The sequence below is a fragment of the Onychostoma macrolepis genome, chromosome 01 (assembly GCF_012432095.1).
Source record: "Onychostoma macrolepis isolate SWU-2019 chromosome 01, ASM1243209v1, whole genome shotgun sequence".
In the NCBI taxonomy this organism is placed as follows: Eukaryota; Metazoa; Chordata; class Actinopteri; order Cypriniformes; family Cyprinidae; genus Onychostoma; species Onychostoma macrolepis.
The window spans coordinates 47,251,708-47,275,405 of NC_081155.1; the positions used below are offsets into that span (position 1 = coordinate 47,251,708).

General features: G+C 38.7%; 1 long non-coding RNA gene across 1 annotated transcript; it reads left to right on the forward strand.

Moving 5' to 3' along the window:
* The first annotated feature begins 1,598 nt into the window (after window positions 1-1,598).
* On the forward strand, window positions 1,599-23,573 carry LOC131533765 (uncharacterized). The gene is made up of 10 exons (XR_009269203.1): window positions 1,599-1,876; window positions 2,115-2,199; window positions 3,433-3,525; window positions 3,875-3,976; window positions 16,188-16,252; window positions 16,557-16,752; window positions 16,843-17,005; window positions 18,659-18,894; window positions 19,093-23,344; window positions 23,439-23,573. It is a non-coding gene; the product is annotated as an uncharacterized LOC131533765 (long non-coding RNA).
* Window positions 23,574-23,698: the final 125 nt, after the last annotated feature.

The following is a 23,698-nucleotide window of genomic DNA, read 5'->3' on the forward strand; positions in this document are numbered from 1 at the left end:
CCAGCCATTGAGTGACGACAGTCTGCTATGAATCTCATCACCCCGGTAAGCAGGGAGCGGACCAGAGCATATTACAGTGTCTGACATCGTACTTGCAAGTTCACACACCTCTTTAACATTATTTTGGTGATCTCCGACTGGCGGTCGAACATCATTAAGCGCCGACGTGGAAAACAATCTTACTGAATTTACGTTTAGCATTAGTCAGCACTTTTAAATTTGCCAAGATGTCAGGCGCTCTGGCTCGGTAAACAATGGACTATGGTGGCTGGTGTCTCTATTTTCACGTTCCGTACAATAGAATCGCCAATAACTAGAGCACTTTCATCAGATTTCTCGGTGGGTGCGTCACCGAGTGGGGAGAACCTGTTTGATGTTCTGATCGGAACGGAAGAGTGGTGTTTTGACCCGCGACTATGCCGCCTCACTGTCACCCAGTTGCCCTGCTGCACGGGCTCAACCGAAACCGAACAATGTACAGGACTCCTTGAGCTAGTCGCATCCAAAGCAGTATCTACAGCCCTCACATTCTTACTATCCTCAACTAAAGTTTGGATGCGTGTCTCTAGTTCTAAAACCTTCTCTGTCAGCCTAACTATTTCCCTGCATTTATCACATGTGAATCCCTCGCTGCTGACAGAGACAGATAAACTATACATGTGGCAAACAGTGCAAACAACAATAGCAGGAGAAGCAGCCATTACTCACCGTGATTGATGAATGATACCAACTTAACTTACCACTGTTGTTTGATGAGCTCGTGAAAAACGGAGCGAGGAAAAAATAAAATAATAATAGGCGCGAATAGAAATGCAAATGGAACCGCGAGTGACAAGCTAATGGGCTAACAAGCTGCACTCGCGGTTTTTAAAGGAGAACGATCAAATTAGTTAGATTAGTTTGAAAGATAACACCAGAAATATGGTGGGAATTAAGTTATATATTATCTCTTTAGACAAAAGGGATTGAAAGTAAAGTAGAGATTCAATAAAAAGCGAAGGTACACGGAGCTACAAACACAAACCTCTCAGCAGCACAACAGACTGAAGCAATCGAACTCAGAGCGTAGTGAACAAATGCAAAAGGACAGTGTCACATAGTAATATGAAACATGTTGAGTGTTGTCTCTGTGCTGCTGCTGGTTTCTTCCAGAGTCTGTGGTTCTGGTGTTTGTGATCGTCAGAGATCCAGTCTGATTCACCTTCAGTCATCTCTGAATTGTGACCCTGGACGACAAAACCAGTCTTAAGTGTCAATTTTTCTAAATTGAGATTTCTACATCATCTGAAAGCTGAATAAATAATCTTTCCATTGTTGTATGGTTTGTTAGGATCGGACAATATTTGTCTGAGATACAACTATTTGAAAATCTGGAATCTGAGGGTGCAAAAAAATCTAAATATTGAGAAAATCACCTTTAAAGTTGTTCAAATGAAGTTCTTAGCAATGCATATTACTAATCAATACAATTAGTCCAGAAAGAGTGAATATAATAATGCAGTGTTTAAATGTAGAATATCCAGCTCCAGTACAGCAGGTGACAGGAACTGTTCAGCTTGATCTAAACACAGCAGTAAAACCCATGAAGAAGACGAAAACGAAAACGAAAGTACTGAGAAAACACGCAGAAAACAAGAGAAAGCATTGCTCGTTGGATTTGATCCATTCCGTGTCCTAGAAAACATGTTCCAGATATAAATTTAACACAGACTCTACCGATTTTAACACTCGTGGACATTGTTTTTGTGTTTATTCCGATCCGTCTGTACCATCAAGAGATATGAGAATGAACTGCTGACAAGCTACAGGCCTAAAGGACAGAAAAATGAGCGTTTCAGATACTTATAAATGCTCTTCTTAGTGGACAAGACTGCTAGTAAGTTTCCAAAAAGGGGTTATTGAAGACAAATGCGTTTCTGAAGGTTTTTCCGTATTTCTGCTTCTGTTTTGTGCTGTTGTTTCTGTGATGTGAAATCGTTTCTCATTAAGACCATCTGGTTTTTCTACATGTTTGTAACTCACTTTATTTTATATAGTGTTTGTTGTTGCTGTTCTTCTTTATTTTCTTGAATAACTGCCGTGTTATTCATCTCATTAATGATCATCATCTCCAGGTCACACTGAACAGCTGATCGCTGCAGTTTATAATTAATAATGATATAATCGAGGAACAGAGATGAGTCTCTCAGAGAAACAGAGGTAAGACTGAGTCATTTTAAACACTGCTGGACTTTCAGATTTCACCTGTGAACAATACAAAACCTTAAGAAACTCTGTTTTATATCTACAAATGCTTTGCAGAACTTCAGAGTTCTTCCTAATTAAAAAATAACATAAAATATTTTTAAAAAGTAGCCAATAGATGATAAACATGTGAGAACTGAAAATCATAATCATAATTTACAGTCGCTCTTCAGCACTGGTTATGTAGACACTTAAGTAAATGATTCCACATCAGTGATTTTGGTTTTTAGATCATAAATTTATTGTCAGACATTAAAAAATGACTACACACTTAATTTAAAGGGCTCATATGATGCTTTTTAATGTTTTTCTTTTCCTTTAGTGTGTAATGTATCTGTTTGTGTAAGATCTTCAGAGTTAAAGCAAGTCTCCTGCAGTGGTTTATTCTGTCTAACAGAGAACACTGATGCAGACCTGCCTAACATGCCTTGATTGAAGTCACTTTCACAAATGTCTGCATCACAATGTGAAATATTAGCGTAATGCTGCTCAAAAGTAAACGCAGAGAGAAGACGAGGCTTCAGTGAGTTGTGGTGTTGTGGTCATGTTGTGGAGACGCTGTGTGTTTGGATGCGAAAGCAAACCCGCTTTGTTTGAATCAGATTTATTTGATTTATTTATCAGATTTATTTGAGTCGTACAACACAAAGGTCAGCTTGTGTTCAGCTGCTGTGCATTTTCTCCCAGCTTCCTTTGTACAACATGAGCTACAGGATACACAGCCTAATAAATTAGAAATACACGTCTGAGTATGTTTCTTAAACTGTATTTCATGCTGGCGCTTCAGGACATAAAGCTGTTACAGTGAAGAAGAAAATGATAACTTCAGTAGATTGTATGTGAAAGATAAGAGAGTAAATCTCACCACTGTGAAAGGTTCTGCTCAGACTCGGATACGGTAATTATTACGACAAGATTATTATTCTTACTGTTACACCTACTAAACAAACTCATCAACATTTAAAATAGCATCATATGATCCTTTAATAGCAGTATGCTAACAGAACTGTGTAGCGCTGACGTTTCTGCTCTCCATCTCAGTCAAAAAAGGAAATGTTCTCTTCAGTGATCAGTCTAATGTTTGTAGAAATCAGCTGCAAATGTATTTAATCTCTGCAAAGGTTTCTGTGAGGAGTTGCCAGTATAAAGCACTGTAGTAAAGTTTCTCTTCTCTCTTTGTGTCATTAGTGTAAGATCAGGATCACATGTGTCTGTGAAGAGTGACCGGTCAAAGAATGCTGACCTACCGACCTTCAATGAGAAAAACACATCTATCAAAAGGTATTAAATATCTTTTACATTGTACTGCTGTGTTAGCTTATTTCTCCACTAAGATGTTTGTAATAGAAATGAATGAAATAAAACAATAAATGACTGATTTCCTCTTTATTGAACTCTGGAGCTTCTTTCCAGTAACACAATTACACAAGCAGCCACAAACAAGAAAATATAAATTAACCATGGAGAATAGATCATGCAGCCAAACATGAATATGTCTTTCCATCTCTATAGTCATAGATGGACAAATGCATGTGTATACTGTGTGTAATTACCATCCTCAACAGTGAACCTCTTTAAATGAGACTGAAGTAGCTCCTGTAGTAAAGTGTTTTGTTCTTTGTGTCATTAGTGTAAGATCAGGATCACATGTGTTCAGCTCGGTGTCTGTGAAGAGTGACTGGTCAAAGAGTCACCCGCTGAACTTCAGTGAAGAACCATCATGGACCAAACGGTATTTCATGTGTTTCTTATTTTTGTTTACACATAGACTGTGTTAGGAAGTGTATCAATAAACAACTATCATAGAACTTAATAGTTCAGAAATTTATCACAATAGGCCTTTTTCACAGTCCACGTTCAATAACCGGCAGCTTTGATTAGTTGTGTAAAATACAGTAACTTCTGCTGTAGCCTGTATGAATGGTGCCTGTAGCACGGGGTTGTTGTGATTTATTAATGAACAATTCATCATAGATGTTTTATTAAAACATGTTCACCACAGTTTTCAATCATTAATCGGGTATGAAGAAACCAGGAAAAATGTTCTCATGATATTCCGACGCGGAATGGGAGCGCATAGGCGTATGTATGCACAATACTTCAGAGACAGACCAGCTTTTTACTTAAAAAATGCAAGAATACCATTCAAACAACATTAAAGAGCAATGAAATCAGACAAGCTTATACATCTTATAAAACATTAACCACAAATAAAAACTGTACAAATTAAAGTAAATTTAAATGAAAGTAACATTTGGTGCACTAACTTTACTTTCCGATAGGCTACAATCATCATGTATTAGATCAAATTGGAGTTGTTCAAATATATTCATATTTTTCATCCCAGAATTATTCAAAAATAACTGGTTTTACCATCTTAAACATGACACATCATCCGGGTTTGAGCGCAGTGATTGAATAGCATTATGTAGATAAGATTGGAGAAGAACCACAGTAAACACTGCACAATAATAAAACAATAACATTAAAAGTCAAATTAAAAGGGGGGATCACGTGACCCTTCGACGGCGATGCAAGCTTAGTCTTTCGCTCTGCTCACTTTGCCACATATTGTAAGATCCTGTCAGTAAAATTTGAACCACTCTGCATTGGACCCATCATGAGTGCTAAGGCAGACAAAGGGGATCGGAAAAGAGAGATTGAGCAATCGCCAATGAAGAAAAAATTCAGAGATTCCGCCATCTCCAGAGAAGACCTCGACGATGCTATCGCTAGCCGTATTGAACTAGCATTTAAACAACAGCAAAACACTTTGAATTCGGTTGTGAATTCGGCAGTAAGAGATGCGATGGACTCTGTACTGATTCCAGCATTGCGCGAACTGCGTGAGGACATACAAGCGACCAACAAGTCTGTTAAAAAGCTAAGAGAGGAGTTTGAGGCCATAACTACAGCGGCGAAGCAGACACGTGACCGCGTTGACTCTGTGCAAGCAGATGCACGTGAGGATAGGAGGGCAGTCACGGATGTCAGAAATAAGCTGGAGCGACTCACCGAGAAGATGACGGATATGGAGGACAGGTGCAGGAGGAACAACGTACAACTGGTGGGGCTGCCAGAGGGGGCTGAGGGATCCGACGCGGCTGGTTTCCTCAGAGTTCATCTTCCCAAGTGGATTCCTTCCTTGAGGGGCCGTGACATTGAGATTGACCGGGCGCACCGCGTGTATGACGGAGGGAGAGGCTCCGATCGGCCGCGCACTCTTATCTTCCGTGTACTGAGATGGCATGACAGATCAGATATCCTGAAGGGTGCTCGGCAGGCCTATCCGGTGAAATGCGCACAGAACAATGTTACACTACTATTTTTCCCGACTTTAGTCCAGCTACAGCGATCAGGAGAAAGGCATTTGGTCCGGTTTTGAAGAAGATGACAGCGCTTGGCCTCCAGCCCTTCCTCATCTATCCGGCGGTGGTTAAACCACGGCACAAAGGGGAACAGAAAAGCTTCGATTCCCTCAGAAAGCGGAGGATTTTATCAGCTCCTGTCTCAGCAGAAGACATATGCAGCGGCTCTGCGGGCGGTGACGGGAACAGCGGCCGCTGTCTCTCCGGTCCAGCGGGAGGAACTTGATGGCCGGGATGGACATGGTTCTAGCTGCCCAGTAGGGGATGATGGTAGGATGGACATGGACGCTTGCTAAGTCTATTTTTGCTTTTCTTCTCTCCTCTCTACTACCGAGATATTGTCCCTATATATCCGGTACAACGATCTCGTTGCTGGTAAGACTGACACTCCTTTTTTTTTTTTCTCTCTCTCTCTTTTTTGGAGGGTACTATATTGAGAGTAGGTTTAATTAAAAATATTTTTTGGCTGTGTGGGCCTTTCGGGAGACATGTCTTGCGTTGGAGTGGATCGGTCACGAACCATCACTATTTTTGTTGCTCAGTCAGACCTATGTTCTCGGTAATGTGCGGTCTGAGTTGCTCCTCGTTTATAGTTGTTGGTTGTTCAGGTTTTTATGTTGTTTTTACTTTTTACAACAGACATTTATACTGTTATTTATTTTACCTTATTTCTAAAGGGATTTTTCTTCTTGGAGGTTTAGTATCTAAAATGCACGTCAGCGTTTACATGCTATTTACAGAATGGAAGTGCTTTTGTTTTTTTTTCATTTATTGAATACAATTTAGGGATTGTGAATATTCAATGCATACTCTAAATATTTTATCACTGAATGTGAATGGTTTAAATTCCGCTGTTAAACGAACCCGTGTGTTAGAATATTTACACCGTAAGTCTATTTCCTGTGCCCTAATTCAAGAGACGCATTTAAAACAAGCTGATGTGGCACGTTTTCAGAATAAATATTATAAATTAGTGGCTTTTTCCTGCGCTCAAAATAAAACTAAGGGGGTGCTTATCCTTGTTAATCGAAAGTTAAATTTAACAATTGAACACCTTGGTAGTGATGAGAAGGGTAGATTTGTGTTTATCCCATGCAAAATATATAATAATAGGTTAGCATTGGTCTCTATTTACGGTCCGAATGAGACAGACAGTGCGTTCCTTACACAGATTTCCAAAACATTACTTGAGCAGACTGACTGCCCATTAGTTGTGGGTGGGGATTTTAATGCTGTCATAAATCCTGCTTTAGATAAATCTCAATTTGATACAACAGCCAATCCATCTTCTAAATTACTGAATAAATTTATCACGGAGCTCAACTTAATCGATCTTTGGAGAATTCAGAATACTAAAGCTAAGGACTTCACTTTTTTTTCTAATAGACATAAGACTTTCTCTAGGATAGACTACATATTTCTCAGCCCATCTTTAATTTCGTTGAATTCGTCCATCTCTATATTACCAATTTTATTATCTGATCATTCTGCTGTGTTGTGCAGTGTTCCTCTTTCCGATGTTAAAGCCAAAGCCCTAGATGGCGCTTTAACATATCATTATTAAGTAATCAGACTTTCATTACTTCATTAAAAGAATATATTAAGGAATTTCTTGAAATCAATATGCCCTCTGATGTGGATCCTCAAATAATGTGGGAATCGACTAAATGTGCCATACGAGGATTCTGTATATCTTTTCTTCTACTCTTGCCAAAGCGAAAACTTACCAATTTACACAATTAGAAAATAAAATACAATCATTGCAAAACCTACAAAACAACATTTTACTGAGCAACAGGCTACACAGTTGTCCTCTTTAAAAGAAGAATATGATTTACTTTCACACTCAAAGGCGGAATTTATTTTACATAGGACTAGGCAAAAATATTATTTTGAATCAGAGAGACCTAGTCATTTATTGGCCCTTAGGTTGAAAGAATGCGAGTCTAAGGCATATATTAGCGCAATAAAATCATCGGATGATCAGGTCACCATGAATCCTGCGGCAATTAATGACATATTTAAAGGTTTTACATGAATCTGTATAAAGCGAAACAGATTTTGATGAACCAATTTGTAAGCAGTATTTAGATAAATTGGAACTGCCTCGGATCTCACAGATGGATAAAGAATCTTTGGAGGCCCCATTAAGTTTGGAGGAGCTTCATGTCTCTCTAAAAAGCCTTCAAAAGGGCAAATCGCCAGGTCTAGATGGTCTCCCCGAATTATATTTAGAAATTTGGGATTTGGTAGGGACACTTATGCTTAATTCATTTAATTTTGCGATTGAACATGGGGTTTTCATAGAGATCAAAAACATCACTGATTTCATTACTTCTTAAAAAGGAAAGACCCATTAGATTGTTCCAGCTACAGACCGATTTCGCTTATCCCATGTGATCTTAAAATCTATGCTAAAGTTTTTGCTTTTCGTATGGAGAAGGTAATTCATAGTCTGATCAAGGAGGACCAAACTGGTTTCATCAAGGCGCAATGCATCTGACAATATGCGTCAACTCCTTCATATTCTGGACTTTGCAGACTCCCAACCGACCCCTTGTGCGGTCTTTTCACTTGATGCAGAAAAAGCCTTTGACAGGCTAGAGTGGAATTATATGTGGGCAGTTCTGCAATGTTTCGCTTCGTGAACACTTCATTTCTATGATTAAGACATTATACCACTCACCTGCAGCATCAGTCATAACTGGTAATATTATTTCCCCATTCCCTTTGCAGCGGGGAACAAGGCAGGGATGTCCGCTTTCACCCTTATTGTTTTGTCTATCTCTTGAACCCTTAGCACAAGCCATCAGGAAATCTGAAGTATCGATTAAGATTCATGATCATAATCATAGTATTTCATTATACGCTGATGATATTATTCTATATTTAGACCACTTTGATGTTTCAGTCTCTAGTGTAATTAAGGAATTTGATAATTTTAGTAGCTTATCAGGATATAAAATAAATTGGAGCAAATCTGCTTTAATGCCAATTAACAATGTTAAAGTCAATTCTTCTATTCCTCATTTATCCCTATTAAGGAATCTTTCATCTATTTGGGCATTACCATATATAAAAACATTCATAAGATTGCCAGAGACAATTTTAATAATATCTTAGTTAAAGTCAAAATGACATTCAAAGATGGAAGAATCTTAAAGTCTCTTCAAGGAAGAATTTCCACTGTTAAGATGAATTTGTTACCTCGATTTAATTTTTTTCTCTATGCTACCACTTTCTCCCCTCCAGGTTATTTTAAGGAGATTAACTCCATAATTTCTAAATTTATCTGGAATGATAAATGCCCCAGAATTAAACTTACCACATTACAACATCCTAATAGCGCAGGAGGACTGGCTGTACCAAATTTTGAACTGTATTATTGGTCGCTCCAGCTTAAGGCTCTTCATAATTGGGTTGATCCTCAATCTACAGTTTCTTGGAGAGTGATTGAAGCTGACAAGGTTAAACCAAATAGACTCCAAGATATGTTATTTACTGGCACAGGAAAAAAGGGGATAAGTATAAATTTGGTCCGTTGTGGCCAACTCTATTAAAATCTGGAAAACGGTGGAACGTTGGATAGGAGGAACCTTCAAATTTTGTAATAGTACACCTTTATGGCACAATTTTAATTTTGTATGCGGAAATCGTCCATTTGTCCAACCCTCTTGGTCCTCTTTAGGTGTAAACACATGCGGTGATATATATGATAACCAGGGCCTATGTTCATTTCAGACATTAAGAACCAAATTTTGTCTACCAGCATCCGCATATTTTGTCTTCTCCCATCTCCTCTCATCCTATGCAAGATTGGATTGCACCATCTGTTCGTCGGCCGTCTATTTCTTTAATATATAATAAGATTATTGATTGCGTTACAAAACCTCTTTCTATTCAAACTATTTGGAATAGGGAATTATCTGACCTTAATTTATCTGTCGACTGGGAGAGAGTGTGGTCTAATCTCAGTTTAACATCTAAAAATCTGGCTCATCGTCTTATTCACTTCAAAGTCATTCATAGAGCATACATAACTCCTTACAAAAGATTTAAAATGAAACTACAACCGAATCTCAACTGCCATATATGTAATACTACATCATCAGGTACTTTTCTGCATATGTTTTGGGAATGTCCTGTCGTCATCAGTCTATGGACACATGTAAACCTGGTTTTATCATCCTTATTGCAAATGGATTGGTCTGTTAATCCAAGTTTGTGTCTTCTTAATGATGATTCTGATCTCTGTATAACCTCAATGCAAAAGAGAATGATGTTTGCTGGTTTTACAGCTGCAAAGAAGACAATAATACAAAACTGGTTTACACCGCACATGTGTGGAAAAACATATTGGATCCGTAGTCTCCTGCACATAGTGGCTTGTGAATGTACAACAGCACGAATCAATGGGGCCAAGCCTTCTACCATCGATGCTTGGCAGTGCTTTCTTTGATATACGTGACTGTATAAAGGAGTGACTTTTGTGTTTTCTTGCCTTTCCTCTTTCCCTCCCTTTGATTGGACTTTGAGATATTGAGTATGTGTCTGTTGTTGTTTTTATTTTTATTTTTTATTTATTTTTATTTTTATTTTGGATGTTATGTATAAAAATAAATAAAAATGTTGATAAAAAAAAAAATCAAATTAAAACAGTCTGAGTATTTCTCCAGCAGTAACGTGAGCAGCGGAGGGTAGATTCTCATATCTCACTGTCGCGACACCATCAACGCTTACAAACGGCTCGCTTACAGAATGTTTCACGTTAAAATGGACTACACATATGGCAGGGTATCATGTGTTAAACAGATTCTTTTAACTGAGAATCTGCCCATCGCTGCTTATGTTACTGCTGGAGAAATACTCGGAATATACAGTGTTTCAATTTTTATTTTTAATTAGGCTAATTAATTAATTAATTAATTTTGATTAATTATTGCGCAATGTACTGTTACCATAATAAACACTTGATGAATGCCGATTTTATTGCTCTTTAATGTGATATGTTGTTTGTATGCTATTCTTTCTTTTTTTTTTAAGTAAAAAGCTGGTCTGTCTCTGAAGTATTGTGCATACATACACTTATACGCTCCCATTTAAAACATGAAATATGCATCGGAATATCATGAGAACAGTTAGGGTTAGGGTTAGGACATAACACAACAGTTTTCCTGGTTTCTTCATACCTGATTAATGATTGAAAACTGTGGTTAATATGTTTTAATGAAACATCTATAATGAATTATTCATTAATAAATCACAACAACCCCGTGCTACAGGCACCATTCATACAGGCTACAGCAGAAGTTATTTTACACAACTACTCGAAGCTTCCGGTCTTTGAACGCGGACTGTGAAAAAGGCCCATAATGTTTTTCTCTTTGCTAAAAAAGTTTACAGGACATTCTGGTAATATTTTTTCCTAGAAATGCAATATTTTGTCTCATTTTATTTATTGATTTATTTTATTTACTATCAGGCTTCATTATGAAACAGTAGATTCATACTGAATCTCGCTTCCGGCTTCGCTACTGTTCGGACGCTCCTGCTTATTGCTCTGCGCTTCGCTCCCTATTTATGCACTTTTCTCAGATTTCTCTAAGATTTTAACTTCAGCATATCAGCACAGTGCTCAAACAACACAGTTTTTAGAAAAAGAAGACTCTTTGCCTCCGCTGCCAGCAGTTTACATTCGAGACGGAAAACACAGCTGTCTACATTCAAACAGACGGAAAGAAAATGCCCCTTGTGGAATCTACTTGCTGCATGAACTGCCACAGACTTCTACAAAGGATTGCGGTTCTTGAAACAAAGTTACTTGCTGGACCTCCAAAACAGGTGGAACACACAGCAGATCGTCATCACGGACCCCCGCAGCATACAGCCGGTGAGTCCTGTGAATCTAGTGAATCTCAACAGTTTATACAAAGTGTAGAAGAACAAGCTGATCGACAGACTAATCGATGGCACAAACAGGGAGCGAGACCCAAAGGCACTCGAGAGATCAGATTGTCACGAGTATCTCGTATTGCTGCCGTAGCATCCTCTACCCCAGATACGGCTATGACAAGACTTGTAAACACTGGCATTTTACAACCCCCTATACATCTTGAGAACCGATTTGAAGCATTAATGAATGTGGGTGAGGAATCCCCAAATGTGTCAAAACATGGATCGAATCAGCCAGCAGCTAACATCGCTACTAACAGGCGCTCGAGGTCGAGCAGACAGCGGCACTCAGCTCAGAGCGCAGCCGAGCCCAGGACTCTGATAGTGGGCGACTCTATTATCAGAAACATCAGTAGCAGGACTACAACTACATGCTGCTTTCCTCAAGCAACCATCTCTGATGTGAACAAGGAACTTCGGAACATTCTGATGAAGCACAAGACTGCAAATCGAATCATAATCCATGTGGGGAAGAACGATATTCGGAAAGAGCAGTCAGAACTGCTTAAGAAGGATTTCAGTGAACTCCTTGAAACACTTCAAAGACTTGAAGTTCAGTCGTTCATCAGTGGACCACTCCCAGCAAGGGAACTAACATGTTTTCACTGCTGCTTGGGCTGAATACATGGCTACAAAGAACCTGCAATACAAAAGGAGTCAACTTCATCGACAACTTCAATATTTTCTGGGGCCATAGACAACTGTTTAAACTGGACGGCTTCCACCCAAACAAACTTGCTGCGAGAGTGCTAAAGGACAATATCTATTTCTCCCTCTGTCATCCTTCAGTGGTGTGTGCCAATCCACTCGGCCTCAATGGCACACACACACCTGGACAGAATATGAGTGACCACAGGACTTCATGTCAGCCTCAGAGTCATCTTGTGGTTGACACATCCCACAAGGACACTGATAACACCACGCAGCCAAAACAAGCTCTCCTCACAGAGACTATCCCGGCTGAGCCCTGCCCACAGAGCTCATCACAAACAGACTGTGACGTACTACATCAGCTCCAAGACTCAGCACCCAAGGACAACTATCTGGAAAACAGCCAGGGAAGCCAGGACAACATATCACAGCCACCGGAAACACCAGAGCCAGAGCCCATCTCACCAGACACACTATCCCTCTCTCCAGAATCTCCACTTCTAAGCTTCTCACAGAAAATGGAGGAACTGGTGTATGCTGGGACCAGACTCTCCCACTCGTTTGCTGCAAGCCCCCAGATATCAACTAAAAAACGGCGGGCCCCACAACCACCAAAGACAGCAGGCCCAGATCTCCCTCCTCCTCCTTTGAGAGCTCTCCGACCGCTGCCACAACGACAGGGCCCAAACCCTCCTCCATCGGCTGTAGGTGAACCAAAAACAACTGATAACAGCTCTCAGTGATATGTGTCGGGTCCCCGCTATATTAGCAGCAACATTCACAAATGTTCACAGAACAAGCGGGAACCCAGTGAGCCTGTAGCTTTTATATTTCTGTTTTATCACGTGATAGAAAGTCTAAGAACTTCTCAAGCCGCACGGCTGATCCATCTAATCTGCGGCCTGTAATCGTCAATCTGAGATTGCTGTAGAGACAAAATGTAATTCCATCAAGTTAGCATTTTAAACATTCGCTCACTAAAAATAAATCATTTCTGATCAATGATTTTATAACCACAAACAACCTGGATTTTATGTTTCTAAATGAAACATGGCTGAAGACAGCTGCAGTGCAACAGTCCTAAATGAAACAGCCCTCCTAACTTTAACTTTACAAGTGTCTGCAGGACTGTTAGGAGAGGTGGAGGTGTAGCTGCTCTATTTAAAGATGTTTATCAATGCAAGCAAGTGTCATTTGGTCAGTATTTGTCTTTTGAATACCTAGGTATTGTGCTGAAAGGTGCTCCACGCATTCTGTTTTATCATTATTTACAGACCTCCAAAATACTCTACAACCTTTGTTGAAGAGTTCACAGAACTGTTATCAATGATTTCCTCAGAGTTTGACTGTTTTACTATTGCAGGGATTTTAATATTCACATAGATAATGCAGAAATCAAAACTGCAAAAGAAATTATTACTGTTTTAAACACTTTTGATCTGACCCACCATGTGCATGAACCCACACACAATCTTGGACACACTCTAGATTTACTCATCAGTAAAGGTCTAAACATTTCATCCATTGTTGTTAAGGATGTAGCACTATCTGATCACTTCTGTATTTTCTTTGATATATTGATCTCTGTTACCACTGAATCTAGATCTGTCTCTGTCAGAAAGAGATGCATTAATGAGAACACTAGTGCGCTATTTATGAAGGCTATATCTTTAACACCAAGCATTTCTGCAGACTCTGTTGATCTTCTCCTGGATTCTTTTAACTCAAAAGTTAAGAATGTTATTGATGATATTGCTCCGGCAAGGGTCTGCAAGAAGAATGGCAGACAAAAATCACCATGGAGAAAATCAACAGCAGTTCAGAGTATGAAAAGACAATGCAGAAAAGCTGAGCGGATGTGGCGGAAGACAAAACTTGAAATTCACTATAGCATCTATAAAGACAGCCTTCATGCTTTCAATGTGGAACTAGCCACAGCTAGACAGACCTTCTTCTCAAACCTTATAAACAGTAACTTAAACAACTCTCGGACTCTTTTTGCTACTGTGGAGAGACTGACAAACCCCCCAAGTCAGATTCCCAGTGAAATGCTCTCCGACAGTAAATGCAATGAGTTTGCTTCCTTCTTTTCTGAGAAGATCAATAATATCAGAAAGGAGATTAGCATATCTACTTTTGCAGAGGTTACACAGATTCGACCGCAATTTCAAAAGAAGTGACTATGTCTGTTTTGAAGCAATTGATTGCAAAATTTTGAAAGAAATAGTACAGCACCTTAAATCATCAACCTGCTATCTTGACACACTTCCCACATCTTTTTTCAAAAGTGTGCTTAACTGTTTAGAAGCAGATCTCTTAGAAGTGAATGCTTCTTCTTTCTGGGACTTTTCCAAACTCCCTGAAAACTGCAGTTGTTAAGCCCTTCTGAAAAAGCGCAATCTTGATAACACCATGTTGAACAACTATAGACCAATATCAAATCTTCCGTTCATAGGTAAGATTATTGAAAAGGTAGTTTTTAATCAGCTGAACAACTACTTAAACTTAAATGGATACCTGGACAATTTTCAATCTGGTTTCCGAGTACATCATAGCACAGAGACAGCACTCATTAAGATAATAAATGATATTCGCTTCAATTCTGATTCAGGCAAAATATCAGTGCTGGTACTACTAGATCTTAGTGCTGCGTTTGACACTGTTGATCATAACATACTTCTAGAGAGACTGGAAAACTGGATCGGGCTTTCTGGGATGGTACTCAAATGGTTCAGGTCATACTTAAAAGGGAGAGGTTATTATGTGAGTATAGGAGAGCATAAGTCTAAGTGGATGTCCATGACATGCGGAGTCCCACAAGGCTCAATTCTTGCACCGCTCTTGTTTAGCCTGTATATGCTCCCACTAAGTCAAATAATGAGAAAGAACCAAATTGCCTATCACAGCTATGCTGATGATACGCAGATTTACCTAGCCTTATCTCCAAATGACTATAGCCCCATTGACACCCTCTGCCAATGCATTGATGAAATAAACTGTTGGATGTCCCAGAACTTTCTTCAGTTAAATAAGGAGAAAACTGAAGTCATTGCATTTGGAAACAAAGATGACGTTCTCAAGGTGAATGCATACCTTGACTCTAGGGGTCAATTAACTAAAAACCAAGTCAAAAATCTTGGGGTGTTTCTGGAGACAGACCTTAATTTTAGTAGTCATGTCAAAGCAATAACTAAATCAGCATACTATCATCTCAAAAACATTGCAAGAATTAGATGTTTTGTTTGCAGTCAAGACTTGGAGAAACTGGTTCATGCCTTTATCACCAGCAGGGTGGATTATTGTAATGGTCTCCTTCCAAAGAAGACCATTAGACAGCTGCAGCTCATCCAAAACGCTGCTGCCAGGATTCTGACTAGAACCAGAAAATTTGAGCATATTACACCAGTCCTCAGGTCCTTACACTGGCTTCCAGTTACATTTAGGATTGATTTTAAAGTACTTTTACTCGTTTATAAATCTCTCAATGGCCTAGGACCTAAATACATTGGAGATATGCTCACTGAATATAAACCTAACAGACCACTCAGATCATTAGGATAGAGTCAGTTAGAAATACCAAGGGTTCACACAAAACAAGGGGAGTCTGCTTTTAGCTATTATGCCTCCCGCAGTGGGAACCAGCTTCCAGAAGAGATCAGATGTGCTAAAACATTAGCCACATTTAAATCCAGACTCAAAACTCATCTGTTTAGCTGTGCATTTGTTGAATGAGCACTGTGCTGCGTCCGAACTGATTGCACTATGTATAATCACTTTATATTCTTAAATGTTTTAAATTCTTTTAAAATCAATTTTTAAATCACTTTGTTTTTATTGTTGTGATTTTTATTATTTTTAATTTCTTATTATTTTTAATGACTATTTCACTTCCTTTTATGTAAAGCACTTTGAATTACCATTGTGTATGAAATGTGCTATATAAATAAACGTGCCTTGCCTTGCCTTGCCTAGATCCAGATTTCCAGACTCACAGGAACCACAAGACTTTTACAGACAATCTCCAGCAGATCTTCCAGGTGATAAAACACATTTTATAACACAATATTTAGAGAATAAGAGTGTGACAGAAATTGTATTTCTAATTCTTCTTGACCTTTTCTTTTTCTTTTCTTTTTTATTTTTAAGAACCGATAAAATAAGAATTAACCCTATTTTTATTCATATTGACAGTTAATTAACGTTTGTCTCAACTTGATTTTTTTTTTAATATTATATATTGTATAATATATTGTATATATATTGTTTTATTATTGAATAAATAGTTTTGACCAAATATGGACTGAGATTTTTTCTAACATTGATTTTTGTCATACTTTGTAGGATCTTGAGAGCAAAATAATCACATTTCTGAAGAAAGAGCTGGAAAATTTTAAGAAAATATTACAAAAAGAGAACACACAATGCTTTGTGAAGGACTTTAATGAGAATAGAAGCAGTATCACAGAAGCAGCTCTTGATCTCTCGCTCTGCTTCCTGAGAGAGATGAAGCAAGATGAAGCTGCTGATACTCTAGAAGGTAAGAGACCCACCGTCTGTCAGATTGTCACTTATAGATGTCAAAGAGAAAATTAAGATTAAATATATCTGTATTGTTGTTTCTGTTTAGATGAGCTGTTCTTCATTCATCAGCTGAAATGTAGCTTAAAGAAGAAGTACCAATGTGTGTTTGAAGGAATCACAAATCAAGGTGACTCCACACTTCTGGAGCCGCACCAAGGTGTTGGATTAAACCATACAGGGATATTGGGATATTTATGACACTCAAACAGGTATGTCCTATACAATTATTTTGATAGAGGGAAACAAGATGCATTCCTAGTTTCAACATTACTTATTCTTCAGACATTTTGCTTTAAAATACACTAAGTTTCAGCTGTATACAAAGTGACCATGACCAACATTTGTTTTTCAAGCGCTGAAATGTAATATTCAACAATCTGAAAATGAAGCCTCATTGAGGTCCCCATATCTCTGGGATTGAACAATGTAGGGCCTTGAAAATGAAGATTCCAAAAGAAAATCATAATTTTGCAAATTGACTCACATTTGGTTTTTGACCACTGAAAATATGTACATTTTAACAATTTACATCTGAAGCCATATTAAAATTCCAATATCTCTGGAACCGAGCTATATAAGGCCTTAAAAATGGAGATGTCAAACGGAATGTTTGTTAAGACCCAATATGTAAAAGGGCATCAAGATATCTTTATACTTCTTGAGTTACAGGCATGCATACTTTGGAGAAAAAAACTTGAAAAGTGCTGTTTCCCCAGTTTTGAATGGTCACCATTGGCACATAATGCAAAAAAGATTGCTAAAGTGAACAGATTTTACTAACATGCCTACCAATCTCTGTGTAAAAATTACATTATGATGCTGCCATTTTTCTGAAGCCATTTTTACCCCCTGTAATTTGTCTCTGAATCTCAGGTGAAAATTGCCATTTTGACCCCCTCTACAAAATAGTGGATTACTTAGGAAAATTTGAGCTGGGGACCTCTGGTTGAGTTGACACGTAATGACCCTGTTTCACAATCCAAAATAATCCTGCTGCACTGGGCCAAGATGTAAACATGTTAGTCCAACAAAATGGAGATATACAACACAAACTTTCAGAGAAAAAGGCTAGGCCAGCAACCAACCTAAAAAGAGGAAAAATATAAAAAACCCTAATGCATGAACCCAGTCAACATTTTTACAGCTCACTCAACACCAAACGAGCAACTCTTGGCTGGGAACATGACACAATGTCTCAATAAAAAGAGTTGAAAGTAATAGGCTCAGAAATGAGGAAAAGGGAATCCATTCACTCTCACATCATGATATAAATATAGTTAATGCCGACAATAATCAAGGAATGTGCCACAAAATACTTCAAAATACCAGGCTACATACAACTTTTCAGTATGAATCTGTTCATTGATCATTTGTACACAGAGTATGTCATCAGCATTCTCTTGCATCATTTGCAAAGTAGGTCTCCTGTGTCTTTCTATCTTGATGCCACGGGAGGAGTTGTGTCAAAAATACCAGAACAGCTGAAGCATTAATGAAATTATGACACTTATTTCCATACAGTTGAACTGATTTATTTGAACTTAAATTTAGTTAATTGTACTGATGAGTAAAAATCATGCTAATTTAATGAGACCACATCAGTTTCATTTCACATTTTCTGTGAATGTTCTCAACACAATTCACTCATATAGATCCACCCAGTACTGTTGATGTTCAGACTGGTGCCCTTGCAGAGTTGTGAGTTTTCTGCATTTTTATGAAAATGGAAAGGTTTGCTGGAGTTTAATGTTTATTTATTTTGAACATTTATAGAAAACTATAGACCTGTCTCTCTCCTTCCATTCATAGCGAAAACACTTGAACGTGTTGTCTTCAACCAGGTCTCATTGTTTCTTTCACAGAACAACAAACTGGACGCTAAACAGTCAGGTTTCAGGAGTGGCCATTCAACTGAGACTGCGCTTCTCTCGGTCACTGAAGCCCTGCAATTGCAAAGCCCATTCCAAATCATCAGTCCTCATTCTGCTGGATCTATCTGCCGCGTTTGACACTGTCAATCATCAGATACTCCTCTCCACTCTCTCATCACTGGGCATCGCTGGAATTCCACTTCGCTGGTTTGAATCCTATCTCACTGGTAGGTCTTTCAGGGTGGCCTGGGGAAGGGAGGTATCCAAAGCACATACACTGGTCACTGGGGTTCCTCAGGGATCGGTTCTTGGACCCCTCCTCTTCTCCACATACACTACATCACTGGGTCCCATCATACAGGCACATGGATTCTCCTACCACTGCTATGCTGATGACACACAGCTCTATCTCTCTTTTCAACCAGATGATCCAACGGTAGCTGCAAGGATCTCAGGTTGCCTGTCAGACATCTCGGCATGGATGAAAGAACATCACCTCCAGCTCAACCTGGCAAAGACTGAGCTTCTTGTCTTTCCTGCCGCTCAACTCTACAGCATGACATCACGATCCAGTTAGGTTCATCAACAATTACCCCATCAACTTCGGTCAGAAATCTTGGTGTAATCTTTGATGACCAGCTGACCTTCAAAGACCACATTGCAAAGACTGCTCGATCTTGCAGGTTTGCACTACAACATCAGAAAGATCAGGCCCTTTCTGAAGGAGCATGCTGCACAACTTCTTGTCCAGGCCCTTGTCATTTCTAGGCTGGACTACTGCAATGCCCTTCTGGCTGGACTTCCATCAAACACAGTCAAACCTCTACAAATGATTCAGAATGCGGCACGACTGGTCTTCAAGGAACCCAAAAGAGCCCATGTTACACCTCTCTTTATCTCATTGCATTGGCTACCAATCGCAGCTCGCATCAAGTTCAAGACACTGATGCTTGCTCATAGAACAACCACAGGCTCAGCACCCGCCTACATGCACTCACTATTAAGAATCTACATCCTCCAGAAATCTGAGATCTGCTAGTGAGCGACGCCTCGTGGTACCATCACAAAGAGGCTCAAAATCACTCTCCAGAACATTCTCGTTCACCATTCCTGGCTGGTGGAATGATCTTCCCACCCATATTCGAGTACTGGATCCCTGTCAATCTTCAAGCAACAGCTGAAAACTCATCTCTTTCGACACTACTTGACTTCAACCTACACATAAAAAAAAAAAAAAAAAAAAGTTTCTCCTTACTTATTCCTTCCTTGCTAGCTTGTACTTATTTAAACAATGCCTGAGACTTGGTGTTACAAGCACTTCCTTTGTCGAATTGCCTCTTCAAGATGAATCGCTTCATGTGTTCCCCAAATTGTAAGTCGCTTTGGATAAAAGCGTCTGCAAAATGACTAAATGTAAATGTAAATGTAAATGTAACATTTAAAATAATTTACACAATATATATATATATATATATATATATATATATATATTTACCATTGTGGTGAAGAGTGGAGCTTGTGTTTAGACTATCAGTAGCTATTATAAGCACATAAGTGTTATATAATCATGAAGAGTAGAAATGCTGATCATATAAGTCACGTGATTGGCCTTAAATTGATGTATTTTAATTATGCTCATAAGAACAAACAACCAGCATAACACTTGTTCTCACGTTAAACTTTTGCCAAAAGGCAAATGAGCTATATAAAAAAAATATAAATGTTGTTAGCTCATTGAGAACAAACAGTTTTAGCTCATGTAGCCATAGCCTAACTACAAGGCCTACACTTCACAATAATGGTAACTTCAAAAATCGGCATAAACAAAAACTCTTTTAAATGTCAAAAATAGCTGAACAACAAACTTTAAAAAGTCTTTCCCTTTACTAAAAAATACACATCAAGCAGCACTTAATTTACAGATTTACACTCCTGATCTAGCCCTATGCAAAGCATGCTGGGAACTAGAAATCCACTTCCCAGTTTCAGGATTTACAGAAGTTTCTGTTATGTTCATTTTGTAGTGTTACCGTTGTCGTGAAGAGTAGAGCCTGTGGTTAGGTTCAGGATGGACAGCAAAACTTTAAGATTGTGTGTGTTTCATGTTGTTTGACTATTTACATGTAAATGTATAGTGAGAACATTTTTGGTTATCACATTAGCATATGCTGTTGATAATTAACACTAAAAAATGAAAGATCAGCGTGAATACGATGTTTATGTAAACAAACCACATATTTATGTTTAATCATTTAGTAGACACTTTTATCCAAAACGACTTACAAGTGAGGACAATAGAAGCAATCAAAACCAACAAAAGAGCAATAAAATGCATGTGCTATTACAAGTCGTGGTTAGCCTAACGCAGTACACGTCAAGTCACCTTTATTTATATAGCGCTTTTAACAATACAGATTGTGTCAAAGCACTTAACAGTATCAAATTGGAGGACAGAGTGTCAGTAATGAATAATGATAAGATTAAATACTCAATTTTCAGTTAAAGGCATTTCATTACTGAATTCAGAGATGTCATTGTCTAGCTCAGTTTAGTTTAAATAGTGTCTACGCAATCAAATGGACGATAATCGCTGTAAATTAATACACGTAACAAGGTGTGTTTTTTTATACATACAGTATATATATATATATATATATATATATATATATATAGATAGATAGATAGATAGATAGATTTGGAATAGAGTGTGTTAGAGTTAGAGGGTCAAATATAGATGGACGAGATGTGTTTTTAGCTGCTTCTTGAAGATGGCTAAGGACTCAGCTGCTCAAATTGAGTTGGGCAGGTCATTCCACCAGGAGAGAACAGTTAAAGTAAAAGTCCGTGAAAGTGATTTAGTGCCTCTTTGGGTACGTAATTCTGAAGTAGTGAATTTAGGTAAAGGGGTGCCGAGCCAGTGGTGGTTTTGTAGGCAAACATCAATGTCTTGAATTTTATGTGAGCAGCTATTGGTAGCCAGTGCAAATTGATGAACAGAGGTGTGACGTGTTCTTTTCGGCTCTTTGAAGGAGTGATGGTTGATGTGTCTAACTGGATGGTGAAATTGTGATGAAGTGGTTGGTTTGATGGAACCACAAGCTGTTCTGTCTTGGCAAGGTTGAGTTGAAGGTGATGGTCCTTAATCCAGCAAGAAATGTCTGTTAGACAAGCTGAGATGCAAGCAGCTATCATCAGATCATCAGGATGGAATGAGGTAGAGTTGAGTGTCATCAGCATAGCAGTGATATGAAAAGCCATGTTTCTGAATGACAAAATGTAGACAGTGATTCCATGTAGACAGAGAATATAAGTGGTCCAAGAACTGAGCCCTGAGGCACCCCAGCAGCTAGATGTTGCGACTTGGACACCTCACCCCTCCAAGATACCTTGAAGGACCTGTCTGAGAGGTAATTGTCAAACCACTGGAGTGCGGTTCCTGAGATGCCCTTTGCCAATAGGGTTGACAGGAGGATCTGGTGGTTGACCATATCAAAAGCAGTGGACAGATCCAGCTAGTTAAGTAATGGAGATTTGGAAACCGCTCTTGCCAGTCTTAGGGCTTCAACAACTGAGAGCAAGGCAGTCTCGGTTTAATGTCCACTTCTGAAACCAGACTGGTTGCTGTCGAGGAGGTTGTTCTGTGTGAGAAAGTCAGAGACTTGGTTGAACACAACTCGTTAAAGAGTTTTTGCAATGAAAGGAAGAAGGGAAAAGAGTTCTTTAAAAGAGTTGGGTTAAGAGTGGGTTTCTTAAGTAGTGGGGTTATACGATCCTGTCTAAATGCTGAGGGAAAAACACCAGTGTGAATGAGATGAAATATGATGAGATGAAATAGAATCAAGTGGACAAGTAGTAGGATGATTAGGAAGGATGAGTTTAGAGACTTCTGACTCAGAGAGTGGAGAGAAGGATGTGAACGAGTGTATGTTTGCTGGTAAGATGTGTTTGACAGTTTGAGTAAGAGATGCTAACTGTTTAGAGCGAGGAAGCGAAGATGAAAGTAAAACAGAGAGCCTGGAGGGTGAATGTGAGCCTAGTTTACATCGAAAGATGACATGCGGAGTGATGACATACCCATGTGTTGTGTCAGGAACCATGTTGAGGTTAAGAGTGAGCAGGAAGTGATCTGAGGTGTGCAGTGGGGTAACCAGCACATGATCAGTGGAGCAGTGTCCTGAGAATTAATGCGAAATTATTGAATTAAATGAAAGATTATTAAATATATAATTATCATTGTAATGCATGGGGTGGGACTGAGAACCATGAACGTGAGGCTTGGTGGCTCCCACGGCTCTCAGCCCCTCCCCTCTTGTCCCAAAAATTTTAAGTGAAAGTGACGTGACGTGGCCAAGTATGGTTACCCATACTCGGAATTTGTGTTCTGCAATTAACCCATCCAAATTGCACACACACAGCAGTGAACGAATGAACACACAGTGCAAATGACAACTGAGCCACCTATGAACCTTGATCAGTCTCAAGAAACTTGGATGAAGAAGAACAAACATTTCCCATCCACCAATTCCAAATGATTTTCTGTTCCACAAAAAAAAAACAAACAAAAAAAAACATGTTCCCCCCCAAAAAAGGATCCACAAGTATGTGACACAGAGCAAGAAATGTTCAAGTTTTGATGCATGTCAGCTTCCTGCAAAGATACTCAATGTAGAGGAAGAGGTAATGAAATCATTATACAAAAATGAAAACTATTTATTAATTGCATATATTAAGGTACACTATTATTTACTGTATGAACTGCATGTCATTATAGGTCGACATGCTATGGAAGAAGCCACCTACAGAGTTGATAAGTCTCCTAGCCAGAATCTGGAGTACCTGTTACATCCCAAGGAATTCCAAACACTGAGGCCACATGAATGGTTATTTGGAGAGAATACATATCAAAACAAAATCTGAATGCATAATTGTACAATTATATTTGTATTTGTAAATGCTGTCCTCAATATATTCAAGTATTTTGATTCAAATTGACGTTTGATTCAAAATGGTGTATTATTTAGACTATTGAGT